We start from the raw sequence: 19,162 nt of genomic DNA on the forward strand, positions 1-19,162 counted from the left end.
CAAATGACATCACTGGTTCATTCATTTGACAAATATTGATCAGGTACAGGCTTGTAGAGTAGAAAGAACACGGATTCTGCTGTAAGCAGATGGGGAATTAAATCCTGTGTCTATCATTTATTTTTTTTTATTTTTTATTTATTTATTTTTTTTTTGAGGAAGATTGGCCCTGAGCTAACATCTGTTGCCAATCTTCCTCTTTTTCTTTTTTCTCCCCAAAGCTCCAGTACGTATTTGTGTAACATAGTTGTAGAGTTGTAGCTCTTCTATGTGGGATGGTGAACCCAGAGCCGCCAGAGCAGAATTTGCATACTTAACCACTACGCCACTGGGCCAGCCCCTCTATCATTTATTTGCTCTATGTCCTTTTGCAAAATGTTTATCTTCTCTGAAACTTTGTGAATCTATAAAATAGGGATTAAAAATACATTTGTACTTACTTTAAAATGTATCCAAAAATACGGTAGATTGATAGATGTATAGAAGGATGAACAGACGGAGAGATCTGTGATAACGCAAGTAGCATAAAACGTTACTTGTAGAATCCAGGTAGTGGGTAAATAGTGGGCGTTCGCTGTAAAATTCTTTCAACTTTTCTGCATGTTTGAAGTTTTTCAAAATAAAATGTTGAGGGAAAAAATTAAGCCTTGCAAGTTTGTTTTCAGGATTAAAGGATATGGAGTTCATAAGGTACATCACAAAGGCCCTTGAAGCACTGCAGGGTTCCATAAGTGCAAACTGCTGCCATCATTATTATGGAAATGTGCTAAATCATGTGGGAGGATCCAAGGGGAATAAGACCCCATTTCCTCTCCTGGTGGGGGAAACTGATGCAAACACTCCTCCTGCAATGAGGAATTGCTCTAATCCAGCCAGTGCACAGGCAGGAGGCTGCGGGATCACAGGGTGGGGAAGGACTGAGCCTGCGGAGAAATGGTGCAAAGAGTCATGGCAGCAGATTTTGAGGGGCCTCGAAGGAGGAGGAGCTGTTCCGAGGGGGCAAAAAAGGCACGAGGCTCTGTTTAGTGGTCAAATGAAAGACATCTCTTTCCAGCTTGCGATGATTAGGGCTGTCCTTCCCACAGATATTTCCTTGAGTTTTCAGCCACTGCTCCCCAACTTCTCTGTCAGACACACCGTTTCATCTCCTCTTACAGCTGAATTTGAGCCCTATCTCGGGATGCAATGAACTTCTTTAATCTTACACTGAGAGTGGAAACTCAAGTGACTAGAGAATTTCTTTATCTTTCTTCCTCAGTTCAATCCTGGAACAAATGCTGGTTCTTGCTAGGATTACATGGTGCCTTAGTGTGCAATCACGTAAAAAGATGTCCTGATGGGTTAGACCTTCTGGAAGACCAGTGTGGCCATCAGTGGGGTAGATTTTTTATATGCCTTTTGCCATCTAAACAGGAAGATATGATCTGATCGAATCACCAGAATTTTCTGTTTATTAGGGATGAGTGTTTTTCTCCAAGAGACTTGCAGATAAATTGAATATATTCACTTTTTTGTAACTGATCTTATTTCTTTCTGGAAAACCCAGGCAAAAGAAATGTCTAAATACAGCTTAAAATTCAAGGCAGCCACCCGTCAGCTTCTAACACAGAGAAGACAGGCGTCCAAGTCTTTCCAGGTGAGGTGGCTGTGGACACATCTCAGTGGCTCCTTCAGCAATCTTGCACGGCCTTCTGTTCTGCGCCAGGCCTTGGGCCGGGAATCGGGGATGTGAAGATGATTTAGACACCCGTCTGTCCCCCAGGAGTTCACAGGCAATGGATGCAGACAAATGTTAGCTGTTACGATCAGGGCCAGCAAAGATGGATGAACAGGGCTCTGGGATGTCTGGAAGAGGGTGGGACAGAATGAAATTATCTTGGACGTATGTAAAAGCTATAAACTCCTTCATATGAGTCAAAAGCAGAACGCCTTTGCTTTATTCTTTTCCTTAGAAAATTGTGAACAGGAAAGGCTTTACACTTACTTTTAAGCAAACAATGTCAAAAATGCCAAACACAGCTTTAAATCCTAAGGAACTTTGAAAGAGATTTCACTGAGGTTGTGTTGATAAAAGAGAGGAAGGGAGAATCGACGAATATGGAGCATTTGCTGCAGGCTGGCACTTCCAGAAAGCATTTCATTAAGTCCTCCCAAGAGCCCTGAGACACACCAGTGGGGAGGGCAATGACGCTCAGGGAGCTTGGGTGCTTTTCTCAAGCCACATGGAGCAGAGCTGGGATGAAAACCAAATCTTCCAGTCTTCAAAGCCCATGCTCATTCTGCCAGGCCCTTGCCTCCCATTTCAAACAGGACTTGTTTTATTTAGGGAGAGAGGCTGGGGCCTTGTGCAAAGAAGGGTGCAATCGACTTTCCACAGGGCAACTCTGTGTCTTATGTGGCTGTTTGGGAGGTCAGGATCAAGGCTATTGACCTTGACCCTGAGCCATGGTAACCTCTGGAGACTGAGGGGAGGAGGTGAAGACACAGTCTAATGGCTATGTCTTTAGGTGAATGCTCCTCCAAGCTACACTGGGATTTAGAGCTCTACTGTACCTGTTTATTATCTCTGGTATTTCTCTGAAGAGGCCCAAGCAAGTTGACAATTAAAGAACCACTGGGGGACCGGCCCCGTGGCTTAGCTGTTAAGTGCGCGCGCTCCGCTACTGGTGGCCCGGGTTCAAATCCCGGGCGCACACCGACGCACCAATTGTCAGGCCATGCTGTGGCGGCATCCCATATACAGCAACTAGAAGGATGCTCAACTATGACATACAACTATCTACTGGGGCTTTGGGGAGAAAAAGGGCAAAAAAGCAGGATGATTGGCAATAGATGTTAGCTCAGGGCCTGTCTTCCTCACACACACACAAAAATAATAAATAAAGAACCCCTGGGTCAGTTGGGGTGTAGCCTTAGTCGCCTTTTGGAGAGTTTGGACACGAAGGTAGGCTAAAGTTGGTATGGGGTGGTAGTATGAACAAGGACCCAGGAGTGCTCATATCCTGCTCTGCCAATCACCATCCACCCCCTGAGAAGGTACCTAAGGCAGCTTTATACCTAGTACAAGAGCAGAATTGGAATTAAAGTACCACTTTGTTAATATCTGGGCAAGTGTCTTAGCAGCTTTCTGGGAAAAGTTTCTCCAAACTACCTCCTTTTCCTTTAATCTAAATAAGGGACCAGCCCATGTGGGCCTGCTAGGAGAGATAGATGTGCAGGCCCTCTGGGAGGTCCACTTCTCCACTCAGCCCAACCGAGCGGAAGAGAGAAGAGGCCGGCTGAATTGTCTGAAAGAACCAGGCATGCCAGGAGACACAAGAGAGTGAAGAGAAAGCCTTTAAGGTACAGTCACTCTACTCAGGGGTAAAATGAGGCCAGACTTCATCTCACGCTCTGACCCAGGGCTGCCTGGTCTTCTTCCCTGTAGGGGAGCTGTGAAGGGGGCGGCAGAGACCTCTCTCTGTGGTCAGAGGGCAGTAAAGAGCAGTCTTCTCCTACACAAGCATCTCTTCTCTGGGCAGTGCACCCTGATCCATCAGGCCTTGGAGGGGGTCACTGGCAGCCGTGTTGGTTCTGTATGGGCCCGTCTTTCTGGTCATACTGACTGAGACGGGCTGGCCAGGGTTCTTGTCCTACAATGAGGAATCTGCGTTGCTGGGGAGGCAGTCTTGCTGTACAGCTAGGCTTCTAACACGTGAACTTTGGGACTCTAGGTGGCATCTTCTAAAGACCCTGAGGACCAAGTAGCAGAGAGAATAAGTTTTTCCAGGAGAAAAATGAAGCAAATGCACAGAGAGAAGCAGGGGCAAGATATGCAGGGAGCATCCTGATGGCTTTCCCTGGTTCTGTTCCAGATCTTTCTGAGACTCCTGCTACTTCCCTATCCTGGGACTCCATGAGATACATCTGTTCCCTGTTCATACATCTCTTGTTGCTTAAGTTAAGGACTTCTGTTCCTTATAACCAAAAGAAGGATGTCTAATACAGTTAGTAAATAGGCTTAAAAAAAACCCCAGCAGATTATTCCATGCCATGTAACTGTACAGGGTTCCTTCTCTAATACTATTTTATATATTCTTGAAAAACCTTGTACTCTTTAAAACCGGGACCTAAAATGTAGCAGCACTGCATTCATCAGCAATCCCACTCCTAGTTATTTATCCTAGAGACACGAAGACTTACGTTCACACAGAAACCTGTACGCAGCTGTGTATAGCAGCTGTCTTCAAAACTGCCAGACACTGGAAATGACACAACTGTCTTTCAATGGGTGAATGGAGGAGCAAACTGTGGCACATCCATACAGTGGAATACTACTCAGCAATGAAAAATAACAGGCTACTGATAGCATGTACCACCCTGGATGAATCTCAAAGGCATTGTGCTTTGTGCATGAAGGAATCCATTTTCAAAAGGTCATGCTTTGTATGATTTCATTTAGGTGACATTCTCAAAAAGACAAAAACACAGTGACAGAGAACAGATGTGAGGTTGCCAGGGAGTGGGGGTGGGGAGAAGGTGATTATGATGGATAGAGGTGGGAGTTTTCCTGGGTGATGGATGGAACTGTTCAGTATCCTGATTGTGACAGTGGTTACACAAGTGGACGCATGTGTTAAAATTCATAGAAATGTACACTAAAGGAAAAAGGTCGATTCTCCTGTATGTTAATTTAAAACTATGACAGGGCTGCAACTGGCTGTGTTGGCGTACTTCCTGTTTTCTGTCCAGCTGCTACCACTTGGTGGCGTAAGTCACGGATATGCTGGGAAAAATGAAACAGTGAGCTTCTTGCTTCGTATTGACGTCATTCCTCTCTTTACCAACTGCACGGGAGCCAGCTGGAGCTGCTGGAATACGCCTCGTGGAAGGACAGATGTGGTTGGTGAGAGGGGGTGAGGGTTGGTGTGCAGGGGGCGCCTGTCCTCGTTACGGACAAAAGCCCAGCCATCTCCTCAGCCACCCCTGCAGTGTTGGAAGAAGCTCTCCACATCGCCATCTGGTCACCTCGTCTCCTGCCACCTCTGCCTCTAAGCACTTCCCTCCCTCCATTTCCACTTGAGAAAGATCTGTATCATCTCCCTTTAAATCAATTATTTGCAATCTGGACCATACATCAGAATCACTGGGACGCTTTATAAAACCCCAATGCCTGGGCCAGGCCCCCGACCAGAGAACTCAGTCTCTCTGGGGAAGGGCTGAGGCATCAGCATTTTAAAGTCTCCCCTGGGTGATTCCAACCCACAGCCAGGCCTGAGAAGCACGCGCACGTCTCGAGAAACAGTGCCGCCCCGGCCAGGGGAGATGCTGGCTCCTGCCAGCGTTGTGTTTCAGCCTCGTTCTGGACAATTCTCTCGCTTTGTGGGCTTCTTGCTCTTATTTGCTTCCTTTGTCTCCATCCTGTGAACTTTATGTCACCACAATCCTCCCTGCTGCTTAGCTCCTTGGGATGGATAACTGGAGTGATGGTCTGTCCAGATTTTAGATTCTGGCTTCCTCGGGACGCTGCCTCTTAGGAGCACGGCCTAGAGCTCTGGGAGGAGGGGATCAGGGGGGTAGGAGCTGGGTCCCTGTCTCAGCTGGCCGTGGGTTTGGAGGCAGACCTCTGCCCTTGCAGACAAGGGTCATTCTGCCTCTGAGTTCTCTCCATGCCTTGTCCACTCCTGTACGACACTGACACGCCCCAGTGCTGCCTGTCCCCAGGGCATCGCTCCAAACCTCGAGGAGGACCATGTGATTTATCCTGTCCCTTCAAGTCCCGCACAGGGCCAGGGACAGCGGGTATTCACTGAAGTTTTTAGAAACAAATTTCGGCACAGGGCCTCGTCCTCGTCAGACCTGTGCTGGGCCCTGGAGCCTGCTTCTCGCGCCCCCGGCCACCAGCTCACGTGTGATCGCAGTTGCTGTGTGCTGACTCTGGGAGTCCTGGCTGCTTCAGCTCCCCCTGGGCCTGCCTCCTCCTGGCTTTGGGTGCTGCTATCGGGTTATGGTCACTAAGTCCTTCCTCGATGGGCTCGCTCTCCGTTTCCTCCTCTTCCTCTTGCTCTTCCTCATGTTCCAGGATCCTGGGGACACAGCAAGACCAACAGAGGAATCCATTTCTCAAGTGTGACTTAACTGACTGTAAGAACTGCATCCTTCCCTTTCCTCTTAGCCACATCTCCTATCCTCTGGGAGCTCACTGTCTGGTGTAGGCCAATGAACAAATTCCAGTGCAGCGTGCAGTGTCACAAGAGAGGTCTGCATAAGAAGCTGTGGGAGATAACAGAGGGACATCTGCCTCGGTAGATGTGCTTATGGGGAGTTCATGCAGGACGGCATTCAAGCAGGGTTTTGAAGAATGAAGAGGAGTTCATCAGTAGATAATTGGGGGAAGGGCATGCCAGGAACAAGGGCACAGGTTAGGCAACAGCATACCTATTTAGAGGGGCACTAGGCAATTTTGTCCCTGTCTGATTTCTTTCTAGACTCTCTTTCACTCCAAATCATCTCTGCTCTTGGATTTTGTGGGGGGAAAACTACTGAGATAGATGATTTAAAATGAAAATATTTTTTATCTCCCTTCTGGAGAGTCAGTAGCCAGACAATTGCAATTTAGGCAGAAGGCTTTACTTAAACCAATTATTTGATGACTTCTCAGAAGGGAACATCTGAGCAAAGTATAATTCACAGATTTTCCAAGTTAACTTCTGCTTAGTCTTTTTCTTAACCCTACTATCTAAGAAGACATTTTTTTGTCCCAAAAGGAAATAATCAGTGGCCTTGGAGTTGGCTTTTACAAGTGTGCAGCCTTCGAGGTGTGCAGCAACGGCACCACCCACTTGTTCTTTTATATTGTGGCAGCAGCAGACACAACCCCAATGGCAGAAGCAGAAGTGGAACCCACATATTCCCCGGAGACGGAGGACGGCTCTGAGATGTGTGCACAGGGTTGAATGGACAGAACTTGGTGGATGACCACATGTGAGGGATAACGGGAAAGGAGGGGCTCAGGATGCCCCCCAGGCTGGCATGATGGGGAGTGGGCGAGGGGGTGAGGCCAGTCACCAGATTGGGGAAGCCATTCTCCAGAGCACATTGCTGGGAGGCTGGAGAGGGAGGCTTGGCAACAGGCAGAACCTAAGGATTTCTGAAAACTACAAAGCAGGCACCAACATAGTTTCTTGCAGCAAGAATCTTCTGGGCCGGGAGCTGTTGCCGGGAGCTGTTGCTGGGAGATAAGGATGGTGGAATAGCATTCTTTGGTTGCAAACAGTAGCAGCAGCTATATACCTACATTGGAAAGATAACAAATTTTGGTGTGAGATACCGAGGGTTAACTCATTAAACTCCAAAGCTTAGGCCCCAGAGGATGTATTGGATGGCTCTTGGGGGAATTCCATGTTGGCAGTTGGGTTGCAGGGAGAGTTGGTGTCCAGCCTGTGCTCTCCTCTCTTCTCTTTTCACACCTGGCTCCACCCAGTGCCACAAGGACCTTGCACGCTCCCATGAGAATACACCAGTCTCATGTCTAAGCTCTATTTACACTGCCCATAAACGGCCACTTCGTGGATACCCCGTGGGCCAGAGGTGTGAATGCCAGAGGTACAGATTGCTCTTGGAAGCATGGCACTAGGAAAGAGACCCAGGAAGCCCTGGAAGTGGACTTGGTTGTCTGGGCAGGAATTCCAGACCATGGTTTCAGATACCCAAAGCATGGTCTCAAAGTGGGGAAGATGTGCGGGCTGGGGGCAGTGGAAGGGGGGGCGGCCTGTGGACTCTTCAGCCCTCTGGGAGGGTTGTGGCCAGAAGAGAGCTGTATAGGGCCTCTAAAGTGCAGGGCCCAGGGTAGGGGCCCCTCTTGCCCAGGTCTAAGAGAATACTGCTTGGAATTGCACGGACCAATATTGTAGCCATTAGCCACATGTGGCTGGTACATTTAAATTAATTAAAATTAAATGACATTTAAATTCAGTTCCTCAGTTGCATTAGCTACATTTCGAGAGCTCCACGGCCACATGTGGCTCGTGGTCTCCACACCGGCTGTCACAGATATGGGACATTTCCACCATCACGGGAAGTTCTATTGGATAGCACTGGTCCTGGAGGCTCAGGGGAGTTGAATGATTTGTCCAAGGTCATGCAGCTGTATCGATCTGGGGCTGAAATTTGAACTTAAGTCTGTCGGAGTCTAAACCCTCTGTTCATTTTCTCTCTCTGACCTTGAAAAAAATAACTTGACCTCTCCCAGCCTGTTCCTTAATCTGTAAAACAAAATAAAACCCTCAAATGGCTGTGATGAGGATTAAATGAGATCATGTCTATAAAATGCCCACCACAGAGTAGATTGTTGTTAGTTCTTGGTTAACTTGGTTTTCTTCTCCAGCCTCGGCAGGGGCTGGAAAGAGAAGCAGTGGAAGGATTAAGATGCTCTTTCTGCTTCAAATACTCAAGATGAGAGAAAAATGGCTTGAAAATGGATGAAAGACATTCCTTGGTAAACACTTCAATGCTTCCACACCTACACTGGAAAGACAACTAATTTTGATGTGAGATACTAGGAATTAGTTAATTAAACTCCAAAGCTAGCATTTTTGTTTGAAAGATAAAAATAATTTCACATGCAACTGGAACTTTTTAAAAAAGGTGTGGGGAGTGTATTCATTCTCTGATTATTTATAACTGAGAGACAGGGAAGAATCCATTAGACATTAAATCTCCACACTTAATAGCTGGATCCATTTTTTTATAAATGCTACTTTCAAGATTACAGAAGGCCTGCTTCTGGAAATGTGTTATCCTCCAGTGCAAGGTTAAGTACCCGTGGCTAGCTGTGAGGATGCTGGTCAGAGCCTCCTCGCTCCTGTTCTGTGACTTGAGAGGTCCCCTCTCCTCTCTGGGCTCGCCGTCCCCTCTGGGAAGACAGGGGTGGGTAAGGAGGTTTTAGGGGCCTTTTGTCTCTGATGATAGGGAATTCTATAAAGAACAATCTTTAAAAACCATCACTTAAAAGAGATTAGAAGTAGCTTGACTTATCTTTCATACATCACCAGTGCTTAGGCATGTTTAAGAAATTTCCCATCAGTAGGGGAAGATTTTTGTGCCATTTGTTTATAAAAATGGGAGATGGATATTTTTTTTTCTTTTTTCATTACATCGCGGATGAAGAAAAATTAGACTGACCATGCAATAAAATTGCTCTTCTAGATTAAAAGAGAAGGTATGAGTCCTTCATAGAGGGAAGTTTTCTAATACCCACGGTGCTGAAGATATTCATTCACCCATCCACTGATTCAACAAGTATTTATTTAGCCCTGATGATGTGAACCAGGCAGGGTACCAGGCACTGGGGAGGCAGCGATGAGCACAGTAGATGGAGCCCCTCCTCCTGGGGCTGACACTCCAGGTTGGGAAGACAGATCATCAATAAGAAAACAATGAAAGATGTAATGTGTCAGATGATAATAAACCCACCAACAAAGCATAAATCAAGGTGAGTAGACAAAGCATGATGGGGCTGGGGGAGGCTGATAACTTAGCTCAGGGGTCAGGGGAGGCTTCTTTGAGGAGATGACCTTGGAGCAGATTTCTGTCTGAAATGAGGAAGCGAGTCTGGTGAAGATCTGGTGCGAGAATGTTCCAGGCAGAGGGAAGAGCAAAAGCAGAACCCTGAGATGAGAAAATGCTCCACAGACTTGAAGAACAGAAAGGCTGACGTGGCTCAAGCCAGAGCTGAAGTTGAGCAGGCCAGAGCAGGTTGAGGAGGAAGGGGGAGAGGCCAGAGAGATGACCAGGGACGAGATCAGAGATCAGCAAACTGTGGCTCCTGAGCCAAATCCGGCCTGACAGCTGAATATTTAAATAAAGTTTTATTGGCACACAGCCTTGTGCATTTGCTTACTCTCTTCTGTGGCTGCTTTCACACTGCAATGGGAGGTAAGTGGATGTGACAGGGAACGTATGGCTTGTAAAGCCTAAAATATTTACTATCAGGTCCTTCACAGAGGAAATATCCTATCTCCAGCTTTAGATTATTATTTGACTAATATTTCTTTTATTATATCTTATTTTCAACCTTGCTGTGCCATTATAACATCCCACAAAACAGAAGGGAGCTGGATTTTTTTTTTCTTATACAACGTGAGCATCTCTGTGTTTTCAAAGACATATATTTGAATCTATTTCTACCGTATTATGCTTTCCATTTGATCTAGCCTCCTTTCTCTCTGCTTATCTTTTTCTCGATTACTCAATTCTTTTGTAGTGATACATTTTTTTCTCACTTTTGGTTTGTGGATTTATTTGTAAAAGTGCACAAATAAAGCTGACATTGCAGAGAAATGTCTTGATAAGGCTCTGGATTAGAAATTTTATTTTCCATCAAGACAAAGTAAAATAATGGATTTAATGGAAAAGATAAGCGGCAAAATTTACCTCCCAATCTGAGAACTGGCTTTATAAGCTAAAGAATCTATAGAAAGCAAAAAATGCAAAACAATACCAAACCTAAGTAAGAATATAATAACTGAAGGCCTTATTGTCAACTAAATATCTGAAATTGGTATCAGTTAGCAATTATAATCTCCACATTTATTTTCAAATTTTTTTATTGTGGTAAAAATATATGAACATAAAGTTTACCACCTCGACCATTTTTAAGTGTACAGTTTAGTGGTATTAAATACATTCATACCATGCCACCATCATCACCATCCACCTCCAGAACTCTTTTCATCTTGCAAAACTGCAACTCTGTCCCCATTAAACACTAACTCCCCATTAACTGCCCCCAGCCCCTGGCAACCACATTCTATTTTCTGAGTATTGACATTTTTTAAGATTCCCTTTTCCCTTTTAATTCAAATGTAAATAAGATCTATATGTTGCAATGGGTTGACTTTGCAAACATTTTTCCTGGCTGAGTCACGTAATAAATTCCAGCAAAAACGTTTTTCCCTTAGAGTCAATTTTATGTTGTTGCTACTTGATCAGTTTTTCTGTACAGTTTTCACCACTTCAAGCCTGAACTCGGCAGGTTTTCTAAATCTCCTTCAAGGTGTTCACTTGCATCAGTGAACCCAGTGAAACCCCTAGTCTATGGGTTTTGTTTTCCTGAATCCATGTCTGGGAGCTTCTGGCCTTGTCCACTCTGGACGGGCGCCCCTGTGCCTGGTGCTCAACTTCCCTCCTGTCATCTCCATTCGCCATGCTCCTGAAGATGTCCTCCTTGCCCTCCTGTTCCCTGCGCCCTGTCTTCCTCTGTCTCTGCTTACCAACTCCTCTTGAAACGGCACCCTCTCAAGCTGCTTCCTGACAGAGCGTGCACAGGAGTGCTGAGACCTTGCTTCTGAAAATATCCTTAATCTATATTCGCTCCTGATTAGCAATTTGGCCAGGTCTAGATTCTCCATTGAAACTTATTTTTCTTTGAAATTTTGAAGGCATTCACCATTGTTTTCTAGTTTGCAGTTGAAAAGTCCACAGCGATTCTTAAACCTGATCTTTTGGATGTGACAATTTCCTTGCTGGAAGCTTGAGAGATTTTTTTTTCCAGTGTTCTGAAATTTCACAATTATGTTCCTTGGCATTAGTCTATTTTTCTCCACTGCGTTGGGCCCTGGGGGGTGCTCTCAGTCTGGGCTCTCCTATTCACCTGGGAAGTTTTTTTGAATTATTTTGATGAAGATTTCCTCCATTTTCTCTCTGTTTTTTTTTCTTTTCTGAAGTTCTTATTATTTGAACATTGGGCTTCATGGACCTCTTTTTTTTTAATTTCCACTTCTTTGTTCTATTATTTGGGGGGAGTGGGGGTAGATTTCCTCAACTCTATCTTCTAACCCTTCTATTGAGTTTTTAATTTCTATTTTTTCCAAGATTTTTTGTTCTCTGTTTCTTTTGATAGTATCCAATTTCCATATCTTTTCATTTGATTCTGAGGATATTAATGATAGCAAATGGCATGGAGACCTTCATCAGCAGGGATCTAGGTACTTGGTAAACAGGAAATACCTTGATGGGGGCGGTGGGTGAAGTGGAGGGCCAGTGAGGAAGGGAGCCTTTTGGGAGGGAGGGGCCAGAAGGAAAGAATGGAGAAGACGCAGTTGCTAGGAGTGATGGATTTTGGAGACAGTGATGGGTAAAGATTTTTAAGGAAATCTTGTTTGGTTTGGTGCCCTGCAATTTCCTCTTTGCGTGCTCCTTAAGAGATCTTGGAATACAGACCTGCCTTGCTTTTCAAGGCATTTGTAGCTGTACTTGCATTTCTTTTGGATGTGGCCAATGCCGGGGCTGCCTTGAGGGCAACCCATTTTCATTTGGATTGTACCAGATTCCCTGGGGGAATCTGATTCCAGCTGGGACCTCATTTAGGAAGTTACTTTTCTGCATGAAGGGATGGAGTACAACCATCCTTGTCAGGCTCAGAGCAGTGTTCCAAACTGGACGGAGGACTACAGGCCCAGCAGAATCGCTGTTTCTAGACCATCACGAAACAGCACAGGGCATTTTTCAGAGGGCCTGGAGGAAGCAGAGCTGCCTAAGGAAGGCACTGACGGCGGTTGTACTTTAAGGAATTCTGGGCATGGATGATAGCAGGGGAAACTGAGGGACGCAGCGGGAGAAAGAAGTGTCTCGAGATAGATGGGATGTATGCAGGCAGAGCCTTGCAGCAAACCCAGAAATCCAAGAAGAAAAAGACACGCACTGGGTCTGAACAGACCTGAACAGAAAGAGTCTCCTAGCCTCACCTGCCTGTGAGATTTCACCAATCACTTAGCAAGAAGAAAACGGAAGTTCAGATCAGAACTCTGCTGTGAAGGGTTAGTAGCTACTATTTAGGATTATTCCCTAGCATGACCTCTTTCTTAGAAAGCTTGCACAGATGGCTGGCCACTGGTCAAGAAAGGAATCAGGAATTCTGGATCCCGAGTTGCTCACCTGCTTCCCTTGGGCACATGCTTCTCCGTTTACACTCAGTTCAGAGTGTGAGTGTGCTGCTTCTCCCTAATTTGTTGTCTTCATTGTCTCCCATGAAATAGCTCACCGGCAAAACAGTGTGTACAGTATGGTTCTATTTTTGAAATTTTTTTCTATATTTACCCCGATATATTTGCATAGAAAAAAAGATAAGAAGATACAACATAAAAATATGCACAGTGTCATTTTGACCAGTGAGGCTATTCATGGTTTGAAACTTTTCTGTTAGCATGTCTATATTTTCTAAGTGTTTTAATATGAAGATGATTACTTTTGTAATAAGATAAAAAGTTACTATTTCAATAATAATAATGGCTGTGGTCACACTAGCTGTCACTGGCGCACGCCCCCCTGTGCCAGGCACTGTGCACATCTCACGGGCCTTTTCCAGTGTCTTCCTCTCAGCTCAATGATGTGGGGACTTCCCTTATGCTCTTTCTGCTGGGGAGAAGCCCTGCACGTGGAGTCACACGCCCCGGCTCACACAGCTGGTGAGAGGTAGAACTGGGGTCTTTCTGACTCCAAAGCTCATGTTTTTTTAATTTTTATTTTTCCCTCCTGAAAAGTTTCCTAAGGAAATGCTATGAAATGAAAAATGTTCAATGCAGACTGTTTTCCCCCAAAGATGTTGTGTCTTCTAAAATGACAACTTTATAAGAAAGGTGCCTGCACATGGCACAGTGTGGAAGGAATTTGCATGTGCAAATGATCCTTTTAGGTTGAGCAGATTATAAAGCATATATTTTATTTTCTTTTGATTTTCCCTATGTCCTTTGAAGTGATAGATGTTTTAGCCCTAGAATAAGAAATGCAGTTTAAAAAAAGATCTCTCTGAAAAGCCAGTGTTTCCTTGGCATGTCAGCAAGATGCAAAATCCCTAACATTTTAAAACAAAAGTACAACAGACGACTGTTCTGGCAGCCCTCAAAGCCCAGAGCCATAATCTCAGGTTTTCAAAAGTGAGCAAGGAAAATGCCATTCAGACCTTTGAGTCTCTGATGAAATGATCTTTGCTGTATCCCCAGGACTCTGACAGCCGTGTGTTGTTACAGCTCCCCAGAGCCCTCCCCATGTCTGCAGCAGGCTCAGCCCGGCTTTGCTGTGGAATTGCCACACTGTCTTCATTTCTGTCTGGACCACTATCACTTCTGAGCCTCAAGTATAGGCTTTGGGAAAATGAAGCTGGTCTGTCTTAGGAATCATTTTCTTAGACTATCTAAATTATTTCTCCAGGGGGATTATTTTGGGTCTTTCTGACCATGTCATGTTTCAACCAAGAAAGTGAAACTGGCAAACAGTTAGCCATTGATGATTTTAGCTAGAACTAAAGTTTTTTTCCTTTTTGCAATTACTGATTGTAGCTTTTAGTTGTTCCCCCACTCGTTGTTAACTGTGGTTAGGCAATATGCTATCTGACTCCCACTAGGTTCCTATAGATAACATCTCCCTGGAGCCCGGGTCACCATGGTAATGGGTATTTGACCTCTTTTTCAGGAATTAGAGCCCTTGTCCACTTCAGGCCAGTTGAGACCACCAACCCATCAACTGGGCCCACACAGATGTCCGATGTGACCTTTTGACGTCAACAGGCTAAAAACTCCACCCTCGGGTCATGCCAACACTGCCATTTTGTGAACATGAGTCCTATGAAGAGGCACGAAGCCTGACTACACTTGTGCAGATCATCAATCAACTCACCTCTCCTCACCTCCAATCATCTATCTCCACATTTCAGACCACCTTGGGCCCCACACCACAAATATCCCTGAGTCCCCATTTTCGGGGAGATGGATTTGAGAGTTGTTCTCTCATTTTCCTCACTTGGCTGCCTTGTGATTAAACCCTCTCTCTCTGCAATCTCGTTGTCTTGGTGATTGGCTTTCTGGGCAGCGGGCAAAGTGAACCTGGTTCAGTAACAAAAGGGATGCACATGAACTTAAGAAGAATACTTCTGTTCAACTGTTAGGAGGCATGAGAAGTTGTGTGACATCTCCCCACCCTTAGTGCCCTCATAGCTTGTCATTTGTTCCCTTTACCAATCCATTCTTTACATGCCCCAGAGGGAATTTCCTAGGACACAAAACTCCTCATCAGATAGATATATCCTGTGTTTTACATAATTCAATGGCTCCCCAGTCCTTCTAGGACCAAGTCTAGCCCAGTCAGCATGGCATTCAAGCCCTTCTGCTCCAGCCGTCCTTGCCAGCCTCACCTGCAGCAAATGTTTGTCCCCATTCACCTGCATTCCATCCATTGAAAACTGCTTGTTTTCCCTTGAATATGTCATGCACTCTGAAGCTCTATCTTTGCTCAGGTTGTGCCCAGTGCCTAAAATGCTAGCCTGACCCCTTGTCCGCCGGGAAAACTCACCAGGATTCCATAAAGTTGAGCTCAGATGCAACTACGTCTAGAAAGCTCCTCTTCCTACTCGCTCCCTCCCTCCATTCTCCATTTCACCTCTCCCATTGAATTACTTCCTCCTGTCCTCTGTACCTCAGTGTACCCCGTCCATCCCTCTCATGCAACACTTGGCCCACAGCTTCATGATTATGAAAGAGACGTGGTTCACAGCAGGGATTTTGAAGTCAGACGGACCTGGGTCAGGATTCCAGATTACCCACCTCTTGGCTGTGTGACCCTGGGAAGGTCATTGCATCTCTCAGAGTTAGTTAGGACTAGATCCCTAGTCCTACGAGTTAGGACATAAGAGAACCTCCTTGCAAGGTTGTGAAGATCAAATAAGATTGTGAGAGATCAGAATTGGCCACCTCAAAATATGTCTCTTTATCTTGATTATTTTCTTCGAAGGACATTTAACCTTCCCCTCCCAAACTGCCTAAAGAATTTAATGTAGAATGCCTGTTTCAGGAAGGAGCCACTACCATGTGATGGCTGTAGTATAATGTAAAACAGGCGTGATAAGAAAGGCACCAACAAGCCCATCTTATCAAAAATTCTGTCTTTCCAGCCACATTCTCTATAGGTAGCCCTGTAAAGAGTTGTCTGACAAACATTTGCGTTTCCATCTCCATGTGAATTGTTTTCCTTCCCTCTGAAATCCCACACCACTACCCCCCAACACCCTCCTTGCCTTTAGCTGAAAATACTTAAGTGAGCAGCTTAGGCAGAATGATGAGTTGCTCAGTTTCTATTTTCTGAGTTTCTCCCATATACACATGTTATTAAACTTTGTTTGATTTTCTCCTGCTATTCGATCTCATGTCAATTTAATTTGTAGCCGAGCCAGAAAGGAGAAAGAGTGGGTAGAGGATAGTCTTCCTCCCCCTACAAGATCATGCAGGTAGAGTTCAGGCATGGTACCTGGAATATAGATGCTCTCAATGAGCAGCAGCTGCTGCTCTTATTTCTATCACTGATGGGCTCCGTGTCTGTAATCACAAGATCTTTAAGAGTAGGCTTGTGCCTGGTTCATAACGTAAATGCTCAGCTCAGGGCCCGGCCAAGAAAACTTTCTGGATTGCTGAATGCAAAGCCCATGTGCCATCCTTATTGAATAATGAAAAATCAATGTTCCAATCACAATGTGAACTGGTCCAGGTACCCAGAACTACCCCAACCACAGGGCTTGGACTCAGATGCCAGCAGGAGCCCACATTTGCAATGCCGGCTCCACTTCCTCACTACTCCCTTAGGCTCCTTTGCAAATTTTATGCTGGGAAGATGAGAGAGTAATGCTCACATTTTAGCCCAAATTTTGCGTTTTACTTTCAAATGCTCTTTGATTCATCCAGTTCCTAAAAGTAGCCATTATTCTCCCAGAATTCCCTCATATTTAGGAAATTGGGCAGAAGCCAAAACATAGAAAAAAAAATTAATTTTCTGGTTCAGCTGAAGTCTTCTGTAAACAGCATGACTTGGGGACTTTTGGAGAGACTCTCTTCCCGGAGTTGTGGATCCTGGGCAGGAAAGCCAGTCTGGGTGGCCCAGATCCGCCTTTGCTGGCTGTGAGGTCCTGGTCCAGCCACCGATAGCCTCTTGAGCCTCGTTCTGTGACATATGTGTGGAGCTGTGTATCCCCAGCATTGAGCCACCTGTCTGGCACTCAGTAGGTGCTCAATTAGTGAATATTATTAATGGTAATGTTTGATAGGATTATCCTGATGGGAACTCAGTGGGAGCCCAGTTCACCCTCTGGCTGCTCAGATGAAATGGTGGGAACTGCCTGATTGCAACACATCTGTCAGGAGGCTGGGAGTATCTGCAGAGAACTGACTCCAAGGGAGGAGGGTACCAGGGGTGGCCGAAGTGGATGTCCAGTAACCAAGTCTTACTCATTAGGGGGAAGAGAGGCTCTTCAGTAGACTGTGCAGCAAGATATCTACTATTCCATATGCCCCCAGACCAGCCGCCTTGGAGCATGTCTGGATTCTAGCAAGAGAATGCATGCGCTGCAGTGAAAAAGGGAGAGAGAGCTGTTGCAGTTGGCGATGTAACACGTTGGGGTCCGAGCAGCTCTACATGGGGTCCCTTTCTCACTGAAGGGGAAAGAGCCATTCTTCCACCCTACTTTGCCATCCATTCCTGTGACCCTTGACCCAGAGTGAGTTTGGGGTATCTCTAGTGGGCTGCAGACTGCTCTGGCCAGTGAGGAATGGCCCTGCCTCCCAGAACAGTGGGATACCGTAGAGAGCTATGGTGACAGAGCCAGCAGCTGGCCTGGGCCCAAGGCGGTGTCTAGAAGAGCCATAGTAACGCCCGTTATTCCTGCTGTAGTCACTCCAGCGAGGTGCTTTCCTAGAGAGGCAGCAGGAGGGAGGAAAATGGCACCCACGGGGCAAACAGATGTGGCAGTCCTAGTGGGAACCTCTGGGTCCAACCAACAGCCTTTATGGCTGGTATGTGCTGGCAAACCAGGGAGGACCACAGGGTGGGCAGTGGGGGGATTTCTGTTTCCAGGGGGTGGACGTGGAACAGAATGGTACCAATGGAGACATGAGCTTAAGGCTTAAGAAGATGTTTCTGCAGTGTGGATTGGGGGAGCCTGTGGAAGAGCAGGGAGCCTGCAGAGTTGGCAGGAACAGAGCCGGGACATGAACACACAAGAGGGGCTTCTGGGGCCTTCTGGAACTGCTTGGGTTGGGACTTTGCTGGCTGCTGGTTTGTCATGTGCCTGCCACGGTGACGATGAGCCAGAGCAGCTGGAGTCATTACTGTTCTCATTGACCTCATTTACACGCACAACACAGTAGGGCTTCAGGAAATTTGGGTGCTTAAGCATAAGGTATTGTTGGCAACAATAAAAACAAGAAGGAGATTTACCCTACACAATGTCTGGGGTGCCTTCTTGCATTTAGATGTGATGAATCTAAGAAGAGCTTCCCTCAGAATATTAGTAGAGCTTCATATTCAAAAACGTCTTCAATTGCTCTCATAATTAATTATAATTGTTCTCTCCCTGTTGTCATGCTCTACAAACTATGACATGATGAGATTAGATTGCAATTTGCATATATTAGACTTGAAATAAAGCTTTCTTCCATTGTGTTAGCCTTCCATGTAGCTCGGCAATAGGAGATTCCCTCCTCCCTACCCCCGACCTCCTGACCCAGTTGGGGGGTGAGCACTGGAGGAGGGATGGAAAGAGTCATAGACAAGGTGACTTGAGCTGGGGTTTCGAAGTTTGATGTTCAAGAGGGCTGGCATCAGGTGGAAGAGATGGAAGGGGTTCTGGACGGAAGAATCAACATAGGCAGGCACGGAGACTTACAGAACGGCCCAGGCTTGCAGCACAGTGTATAGGTGTCCCTTATATTTACAAGGGAGTAAAGAAGGAGGGATGTGAGCAGCAGGAGATGGGAGCGGCGAGATGGGCTGGGACCGGGTTGTGAAAACACTGGGACAACATGTACCCACTTCAGCGCTCCTCTGCGCCTTGCCTGCTGCAATGCGCTGTGTAACATTTGGCTGTCCTTGGATCCCTTCTTTCTGCTGCTGCAAGCTTAGGGCACCCCAACGCTCTGCCTCCAACACCAGCTCTGCCCCTTTTCTTATCTTCACTTGAAGCTCAACCTGCAAGCTTCGTGGCTTAATCCCTCTGGGCTGTATGCTCTATGGGGGCATAGTCCGTGTCTGTTTTATTTACCATTGTTTATCCAGCATGAAACTCAGAGCCTGGCACAGTGTAGCAAATATATGTTGATTGCATACAGCTGGTCGAACGCACAGACTGTGGAGTCAGACAGAACTG

The sequence above is a fragment of the Ceratotherium simum genome, chromosome 4 (assembly GCF_057802395.1).
Source record: "Ceratotherium simum simum isolate JZ-2026a chromosome 4, ASM5780239v1, whole genome shotgun sequence".
NCBI lineage: Eukaryota > Metazoa > Chordata > Mammalia > Perissodactyla > Rhinocerotidae > Ceratotherium > Ceratotherium simum.